This window comes from Macrobrachium rosenbergii, chromosome 49, assembly GCF_040412425.1.
Source record: "Macrobrachium rosenbergii isolate ZJJX-2024 chromosome 49, ASM4041242v1, whole genome shotgun sequence".
NCBI classification, from domain to species: domain Eukaryota; kingdom Metazoa; phylum Arthropoda; class Malacostraca; order Decapoda; family Palaemonidae; genus Macrobrachium; species Macrobrachium rosenbergii.
This window is the reverse complement of record NC_089789.1, coordinates 39,226,106-39,236,484: the sequence shown is the minus strand read 5'-3', so window position 1 is coordinate 39,236,484 and position 10,379 is coordinate 39,226,106.

Here is a 10,379-nt window from a genome sequence, read left to right as displayed (position 1 = left end):
GTTCTATTTCGTTTTTTCTTCGGGCCTGGGCTAGACAAGGATATTTGGTTGCCGTCCCCATTGGCGTCTGCATAAAATAACGAAGACAAAACTTGAAAATGTAAGTCGCAGTGTCATTATATTAAAAACTGGCATTTCAGACGTCGTGTGGATAGTGTCTTATAAGTATACTCTCGAAGTCAACCCTTATTTATGATCTGGCATTGCAGAACATCAAGCATATTTCCCTTTCAAAGAGGCCACGACTACGATAATGTATTGCATAAGGCGTCTCCTAAAAGCGAAAGTTGATCTTTATCCTAATTCCTTGTGACTGTCCACCGCTGGACATTTTTCCTCTACCGACATTTTGCCACTTTTTCTCCTCAGAATCTCTCCACTTAATTCTCCGCCTCTGATTGATGACCGAGCCTCCTCTCCTGGCAGTATTTTATCATTTTAATCCGGGTTTTTGTTGGTCTGTGAAGATTATTGATGTTCCTTTTGCCAGATCTCTATCGAAATATGTGTTCGGTTTTCATTTCGCCATCTTTTTTTCTGTTATAGGTCCCTGTGATTTGATTTACGTTGGTCTCATCAGTCATCGTCAGCAATTTTTTTTTTTATTCGTGTTGGTTTTGTCAAAGGAATTTTCTCCGTTGATTCTGTTGAAAAGATCAATATTGGGAAGTCGTAACTTTTAACCTCATTTTCTTTCGATGTAGCGCCTTAGCATTCTTTACTAATTGATGCTCTCTCTCTCTCTCTCTCTCTCTCTCTCTCTCTCTCTCTCTCTCTCTCTCTCTCTGTCAATAGAAAATTTTCTATACCCTTTGTTACATTTTCTCTCTCTCTCTCTCTCTCTCTCTCTCTCTCTCTCTCTCTCTCTCTCTCTCTCTCTCCGTAGCTTGGATGATCCTTGTTCGATTGCCGAAACAGACGAGGGGTGGCGAATAGTCACTATGCCTAAAATCCAGTTTATGTATCTAGTTTTATTCGAGTGTTGTGGGTCGCATCGAGGGGGAAGGAGAGAGAGAGAGAGAGAGAGAGAGAGAGAGAGAGAGAGAGAGAGAGAGAGAGAGAAGAAGAAGAAGAAGAAGAAGAAGAAGAAGAGATAGTTGCGGAGTACTACACGTGTTTTTGCTCCGTTAAAAATATTCGCCATCAAAATGGGAGTTCCTCAACGAGGTAAGCCTCAGGCTTCAGTGAGGTAATCCTGTGGCCTCAACGAGGTAATCGTCACCGTTCACTAGATATCTCTCTCTCTCTCTCTCTCTCTCTCTACTTCACAGCGACTCCATAAAAGGAATGGAATAAACTTTAGGGATCCCTTTGTCTTCCATGGATTTCAGTCTCCAAGGAAGTTCTTTTTATGCCGCTTCGGATCTTCTGGAAAAGTCAGTGGGGAGAAAGAAAGACAAATCCCCAAGTACCGTTGGCCACACGGAGCTATTTCTTATTTATTTAATTTACAAATCTCTTATTTTTCTCGTTTTTATTTGCAAGTCCCTTATTTTTGTTACTTTTCCTTATTTCATAGATCAATCACACTATTATTATTATTATTATTATTATTATTATTATTATTATTATTATTATTATTATTATTATTATTGTTCAGAAGATAAACACCAAGTCATGTGGAACAAGCTTACAGGGGCCATTGACTTGAAATTCAAGCTTCCAAAGAATATGGTGTTCGTTTGTCATAAGTTACTGAATATAATAGGAAATACGGACAGAAGAGATCAGTTAGTAGAAAAGAAAGATAATAAATCAAAAGATGAATAGATAAAAATGTAAGTAAATTATTTAAATACAAGGTGAATAGTTTTAGGGTAGCAGTGCATAACGTCTTCGCCTGAACTTTTCAGGCTCTAATTGCTCAGTGTCCTCAAGGCGACTGCTCCTCAGTCCAGAGGTTTAAGGAATAAAAGACCTCTAGATTTGGGTTCATGGACCTCAGTGTGACCCATAGCCACTTATACTAGATTCCTGTTGCAAGTTTCAGAGTATTGACTTTTTTTTTATCTTTTTGCTTTCTCGTCACATGGACCTCAGCTTTAATCAAATAAATTGTATTTTTTATTGTTTTTTTTTTCTCCATATTTTCAAGTTTCGAGTTTACCCGGTTTTCTTTCGGGGCAGGTGGTCAGTCAGTCCTTTGCTATTCATATTTAAATTCCGGTATTTTTTCGCCAGCTATGGAAGCTCTCGGGTCTTTTCAGTGAAATAAAAAAAAAAGGGAGAAAAAAGTGATCGGGACTTTTCCAGAGGCACTGGTATTTTTTCATCCTTTCTGTCGGGTCATTTAACATGGCGCTTTCTTTTCACATTCAGAGAACTTTGTCAAGTCTGGACTAACTTTTATATTCGGTGTATTTTTGGGAAGGTGCAGAAGAAGAAGCCGTCAGTGTTCGTTTGTTTAATTGTTGAACGCATTCTCTTGGGCCTGAGACTACCGATATATCAAGTGTGAACGCTTGGACTGTAAAATTGTTCCCTTTTCATAAGATGTCATAATTTGTGTTTAGACTATTTTATTTACCCAACATTCTTCTAACTTGCTCTTTCAGGTATTGTACATTGATTGTAATGCAAATCGGTTTAGTTATTAAAAAGAAAATTAACGTGTTAATTTTCTAAAAGTGTACTAAAAGTTCTTTTAAGTTTTTGCTCTTGCTAATTATCTTTAGTTTGGGTTACTGACAAACGCTTGAGAGAGAGAGAGAGAGAGAGAGAGAGAGAGAGAGAGAGAGAGAGAGAGAGAGAGAGCCGAATGTCGCTTTTGTCCTTTCTTGTTCCTTACGGCCCTAGGGTACATGAGGGCATTTGGGTCCACGGCCCAGTGGCATATATATCCAAAACAGTTTTGTACGCGTGCGAAGATTTGCTGTTTGGGTCCCAGGAAGTCGTTCCCCTCCTATTTGCAACAAACATCAGTCCCTGTTAATAAATGGGTCAAGTTAATGCGGGTTTGTTGGAGTCAAATACTAGGGCAGACGGACAGGTTCTTCATTCCATTCATAAAATGCAGATTCGAAGACTTCCGTATAAACTGTATTAATATATATATATATATATATATATATATATATATATATATATATATATATATATATATATATATATATATATATATATATACACATTTAAATTTTATATAAATGTATATTTATATATGTTATGATTATATATATACATATTAAGGAATCGAGAATTTAAAGTTAGTTGCCTGTGGCTTGCTTATTTACATAACGTAATTGGGTTCCTGGCATGCCCAACCCCCGCCCCCGCACACACACAAATAATAATCAAGTCCTTTCGTTCTCGATAAAGTTAGTCTTAAAATCTTCGTTCCATTCAGCGTCGACAGAGGGGAGTGAAGTTGTCCAGAACAGTATTTTTTATTTTTTTTTTTTTTTTTTTATTTCCTTTTCGTCGTCCCTACTTTCTTTACAGGTAGTCAAGATCCACTTGTCTAAAGTTTAGTGGAATCCCGCTTTTTCAGAACCGAGTTGAGAAAAGCCTCTTTTCCATTTTGTCCGGAACTTTCACGTCAGAAGTTTCAAAATCTTTTGAAGTAGTGTTCACTTAAAAAAAAAATAAATTACATTTAAAACTCGTGACAAAAAAAAAATACCACTGAACTGACGAGCATCGTGTACTTGCTCTTAAAAATCACAGGCATCTGTGGGACAGTTAATAAATCTCCCTCTTTGGTTTACGAAAATAGCCTCTAGTTATTCACGGCATAAGGTTCGAAATAGTACAAGAAGCCGTTTCATGATGTTATAGCCCACACCAGAAAATAAAAATCCTTCTTTCCTAATTGTTATGTATTTCAAAATGCGACTCTTTCCTTGTCAGTCGAGTTAGTGGGAAAAATCTTTAGGTGACTCTTGGAAGGTAGTTAGGCTTTTTATTAAAAGTGAATCCTCGGGCTTGTAGGCTATGTATGGGGATTTCAAAAAGAAGACTTCTTTTTTTTTATATAATTAAATCAACCTTTCGAGGGCTTTCAGAGGAGTGAAATTCTGATGTCCCAAAAAGTGTCCTAGTTACGTCTCTGTCGACTGATCCTTTTTAAATGAAATATCTTCGAATATTTACATCTCTGCTGGGTCGTTTTCTCTCAAGGGAATTAAATTGGTGTAAAAGAAAATGGTGGTAAAATACGTTATGTTTTCTCTTAACTTTGCAGGTTGTTCCTTCCTTTGTTAGTTGGCAACATTGCTAAAGGTTAATGGTGCCATCACTAGCGGATCCATGGGGGGTTACCTGTACACGTAGGCCCCCCTATGAAAAATAATGACAAAATAATAATATTGAAGACTCCGTTGTATAAAAACATAAATGAGAAATATAGAATGGGAAAAAATTAAAGATTTATTATAGAAATAATAAAATTTTGAGGAAAAAATAATATATTATATATACATACGTATATATATGTATGTATGTATGTATATTTATAATATGAAAATTGGTGGCCCCCCACGAAATTTTTCTGGATCCGCTAGTGGCGGTCATGACTGTCAACAGGTGATAATGATTTTGAGCGATAGCAATATCATTTTAAAGGAGAAGCGATCTTCTGGGAAACTGATAACTCAGTCTTGATCCAGATGTTGCAGGCTTAAGAAACTGAGGCCCTTTCGCCGTTTCCGTTGACATTTTAATAAAATAAAATCTGTTGTGTTTACTCTTCACCCGTAATGTTTCGTTTTGAATCCTCGCAACTAACCGTTTCGGGCTGATGACAAGATCTATGCACAAGGTTGTGTCTTTGGCGGAGTTTTGTGGTTTTTGTATGTGTATATATGTACATGTATATATTTATGTGTGTGTGTGTGTGTGTGTGTCAAATAATTCTAACTTTCCACGTCATAAGTCTTTCAAGGAGTTACAGAACTTTCGAAAGCCTGCTTTGCTCTCCATATTAATCTCTCGTGATAATGAGAGCTGAGCAGGCTCTCCTCTCTCTCTCTCTCTCTCTCTCTCTCTCTCTCTCTCTCTCTCTCTCTGCAAGATATTTTAGCATATAACAAAAAATTAATGGAGATTCTTTCTCTAACAATGAAAGTAACAGAAAGTTTCTTTCGTGTCTTTTCAGTGAATGGAGTTGTTTCCTTTAATAATGAAAGTAACAGTGTTTCTTTTATATATTTTCAAAAGACCCATGAAATTCCTTCAGAATCCTCCACACGGCTGAGAATCCTGACATCCTACAGCCGCTCGTGACACGCCCTTAGCGAGTATGCGCGGATTTAATTTGACTTCCAATAAAGAGAAAAATGCCAGATGTTTGCTCCGAATTTTGACAGTTAAGCATCTCAGATATGATCAAAAATTATAAATATGTTCCTCATGTTTGTAGGATAGATAATTCCTTGTGACAGTAAAAGAGTTCAGGAACTAATGCATTTTTTTTTCTTATAGAATAGATTTATGGTTTTATCTTTCCTTTTTTCTTCAAATCTTCAGCTGGAAGCCCTTAAGGAGGAGTGAACCTATTATAGGCCCAAGAGAACTCCGAAGGGAACTCAGTCTGCAAAGAGAGGCTACTTAAAGGAAAATGTGATAAATAAATAAATATGAGGGGTTAGAAAATAACTCCGGTACATCTGAAAAACAGGACTTAATTTGTTCCGCGCTTAAACGTTTGGAGATCAGAAAGTCTCCGCAGCTACACAAGGCAAACAATTCCGCATTTCAGTTGTAGCCAAAACAAAACTTCTACCAAACTGAGTAGTATTAGCACTAGAGGGCGAGACACTGCTTTCAGCTGCAGCCTATCATTTATGTGTATTTCAACTGAATCTTTTATATTCGAACTTATTTCTGATCTGACCTAACCGTGATGTCGCCTAATGTCTATGCAGTAAAGCGTAACATATATCCATATATTTTTGTGTATAATTGTGTATAACAATTGGGAGTAACATCGAGGCCCTGATAACAGTATGCAGAAAGTTCTCTCATGCATTACCTTAATTTTGACGGTTTGGATATACTAAAAATGCCATAGTACCAACTGAAGGTTTCTACCCAAATATACCGTACTTGCTGCTCTGGGATGAATATATTGTTGTTTCATAATGGTAAAGTAAACTTTGAACCACGTAAATCTCCTAAAACCCTTATAAAATTCTATCCCTTTTCCCCTAAAGGGACAGTGGCCGTTCAGGGAAAAGAGATAGAATTTAGCATGGATTCTAGGAGATTTGTTTGTTTCAAATCATATTTTCTCCATTATGGAATATCAATATTCTCCCTAGAATAATGTAATCTATACCGTAGAATTCAGAAATAACCCGTCAGTTCTTCAGTTTAATTCGGCATTATGAGTTTGAAGTCTGAGGTAGTGAAACATCAATTTATTATTATTATTATTATTATTATTATTATTATTATTATTATTATTATTATTATTATTATTATTATTATTATTATTATTATTATTCAGAAGGTAAACCATACTCATTTGGAACAAGCCTACAGGGACCGTTGCCTTGAAATTCAAGCCTCCAAGGAATTTGTTGCTCATTTGAAATAAATTACAGAAGATAATAGGAAATACAGAAAGAAGAGATCATTTATTAGAAAACAAAGATAAATGAACAAATTAATAAATGAATATATTATCAAACACGAAAGGTTTCAAATTAGAGGACACTGCAATATTTCCTGAACTCCCTCATCGTGACAGTGATTAAACTAACATATACCAGACAGAATCAGGTGGGGGTGTCTCATGAGAAGGACGTTGTCAGCCATCTTTGAACATCTTGCCGTCCAACTTTTCGGCAAATGGCCGATATTTCTTCCATGCTGGCGGCAAAATTAAAGTCGTACATATTCAGTCTTGCCATCAATGTTGGCTACTTAGCGAACAAGTTTGGCGGCAAGATTCCAACCGGTGTGAGGATTTTGAGGGCCCTGGGCTAAGGAATTTGATGGTTCTCTCCGAAATGATACATCAAAGTTTAGTGGAATCACTTCTTGTTATATTGTCACCGTAATGATTTCAGTAGGATAAAATCCTGAACCGGACTGATCGTGATATTTCAAAAATACTTGTTATTATAAAGCGATCATTAATTGTAAGGTTTTTCTTACTTTTATTATGCACATTGTAGATTTCTAATATGAACTTTAGCAAAATATTGATAAAATTATCGAATTCTTTTCCCGCGTGATTATAATGTGATCAATGCAAATGTTCATCATACAATTGGAAAGTTTATGTTTCAGTAACCTGGAACAAGTGAAAAATCTATTAACGACCTACAATTTGCCAGAGAAAATTCCTTTTTTTTTTATGAAATATGCTAATAACTCGTACACCAAACTAGCGCGAAAGCAGATCCGCGAAATCCGCGAAAAGGCAGACAAATTAAATTGCAGCCGAGGAGCTGGAATTCCATGAGGACGAATGCCCTGTTCATTTCGAAAGAGGATGCCATTGTCAGCGCACTGCGTCAAAGACAATGACATCTGCGCTTTGCATTGTGAAAGATGAGGGACAAGTTGCCCCATTCATCAGTTCTGCTCACAAAGACCATTGTTGTATTGCTAATGTACTGCATTCAGCAATCACTGCTGGAAGGAAAGCTCGACCGAGTCATTATCCCCGACTGAGGTATAGTGTATTTTCACAGCTGATTAATTCTCTCTCTCTCTCTCTCTCTCTCTCTCTCTCTCTCTCTCTCTCTCTCTCTCTCTCTCTCTCCTTTTATTAGTGATCGCCGGAATCTCAGATGAAGTTCGCTTCCATTTTGGTGGATGCAACAAAGACCTCCATTTAGGGTCTGGGCATAAATTGCCGGCGGAGAGTCCTTTCATAAGAAAGCTCCAGAGCTCTCGAAATGGCAGGATATCTCGGCCTCTTTAACAATACCAGCGCATAAAAAGGCTAAATTAGAAGCGCGTTTGTTTTCGTATTGTAAAAGCCTGAGGATTGCGTAGGTTGAGCTCCCGAGGGCGAGAAGGATTTCATAGAGGTGTTCGCTTTCGTAATTTTCTATTTCTCTCATATCTTTTTTTTATCTCTTTCATGTGTTTTCAATTTTTTTCTCTCTGATTTTAATTTCGTTCAGTGGGAATTTGTTTTCGCATGGGATTTTTATCAATTCCTCCATTTCAGCAAATTTACCCAAATGGTTTTGTGAATTACTTTTTATACATCTCTCTCTCTCTCTCTCTCTCTCTCTCTCTCTCTCTCTCTCTCTCACACACACACACAGGTTGTCTGGTCATATGCATGTGCGATTCTAATCAAGTTAGTGATCAGGTGTTCCGTTTTCCAAGCATTTAGCTCCTAGATTACCTGTTTTCCTCCTTTTTTCCTCTTGTTCTCTGTGTTTCCCGGTGTTCTTTGTCATTTACGTGTCCTCCCAGACCCTCTTTACCTTATTTTCACCTGTGATCTCCCATAGTCCCAGGACTTTTGTCCCAGGCAAATTTTCTAGTCGCTGTCGAGATTCTATGTGAATCCTTCATTATGAATTAAGCCCTTTGGCTCTGAAGGTCATTTACGAGTCTGTAATAGGACGAACGTCTCTCGTTTACTCGTATTTTTACGAAGTTATTCATGTTTTTTTTATTTTCTTTTCTTTTACTTCAACGTGATTTTAGTCGTATTTTCTTCTTCTGTTCCGGTTGGGAAGACACGTTTGTTTTCATTGGTATTAGGCCTTATTCTTACGTTCCAAGATCGTCACATGAAGTATGATTTTTTACTTGAAAAGAAACTATTAGTAGCAAATTACCCCTTTTGTCGAGAACAAATTAGTGGTTTTAATTTTTTTATCAATTGCAATTGTGTATAAATTCTTAATCTTGGTTAAACATATCATCACTTTCAAACCTTGAAGGTGTTTTAGTTAAATTAAAACAAATAGTTCGTACTCTTCTGTAAAAGAAAACTATTGACATGGTTTTGTCTGTCCGTCAGCACTTTTTCTGTCCTCCGCAGACCTTAAAAACTACAGTGGCTAGAGGGCTGCAAATTGGTATGTTGATTTTCCACCCTCCAATCATCAAACATACCAAATTGCAGCCCTCTAGCCTCAGTATTTTTTATTGTTATATAAGGTTAAAGTTAGCCATAATCGTACTTCTGGCACCGCTATATGTACCAACAAATTTATTTGTTTAATTTATTAAAATGATGTTTTCATAACATCCTGATGAAGTATGCATAGTGTATGCGAAACTTTAAACGAAAAAAATAACTTACTACCCAATTTTATGCCGTATAACTGAATCTCTCTCTCTCTCTCTCTCTCTCTCTCTCTCTCTCTCTCTCTCTCTCTCTCTCTCTCTCTGCGTCATTAAAAGGAAAAAGTCCTCTTATTTATCAGTTTCATTCTACATAAATGCTCTCTCTCTCTCTCTCTCTCTCTCTCGCTGCCCGTGTTTTGCTGATGATCGCCCAGACTCCCAGATGAAGTTCGCCTCCATTTTGGTGGATGCAACAAAGGCCTCCATTTAGGCCCTGGGCATAAATTGCTGGCGGAGGATCCTTTCATAAGAAAAGCTCTATAGAGCTCTCGAGCTCTCGAAATGGCAGGATAACTCTATCTCCTCAACAATGCAAACATGGAAAAAGGCTAAATTAGAGGAGCGTTTTCTTTTTTGTTGTGGGGGGGGGTATGGGCCAAGTATCTGCGCTTCGTCGTTTCCCGAAATTGAACTGTAAATTCTTAGGGATTGTGTACGCTGAGCTCTTGAGTGCAAGAATGCTCTTAACCTTTTCTTTCTTTCGCTCATAATCTTTTTTTTTTTTTTTTACTTTTTCGCATGTTGTTAAATCGTTTTCGTAATTTTTTTTTTTTTTTTTTTTTTGCATTTGTTTCGCTCCTTTTAATTTCTTTCTGGGGAAAGCATTGCATTGTGGGAGGAAATTTTCCTTTTTCCTCTCTGAAAATTTTGATCTCTTTTCCCTTTCAGGGGAAGAAGTGATAATTGAATCGAATGAGTTCATGGGATACATTCTATTCCATTTCAGTAACATCTGAGAACTTTCATTTTTTTATTATGTAAGGCTTAGGAACTTTTATTTTTTTTTAAGTAATTTCTAGGAACTTTTGCTGTCATTTAAGCATCGGCTGGACGTTTTGACTTAATATAATTGAGCTTTCTTCTACTTAATTTTCATTGAAGTCTTCTTCATTGAATCGATTCTGGTACATTTCCATTTATTCAGCGAACGTCCGAGGAATTTTCATGTCATTTAACTAAAATAATGTCCAGGGCTTAGCTTCAGTTTAGTTAGTATCTGGGAACTTCCCTTGATCTAAGTAATAAGGGTGAGCTTTCTTTTCATTGAAGAAATTTTTGAAAACCTCTCCTTCATAAAAAAAAAAAAATAACGTCTGGAGACCTAATGTTAA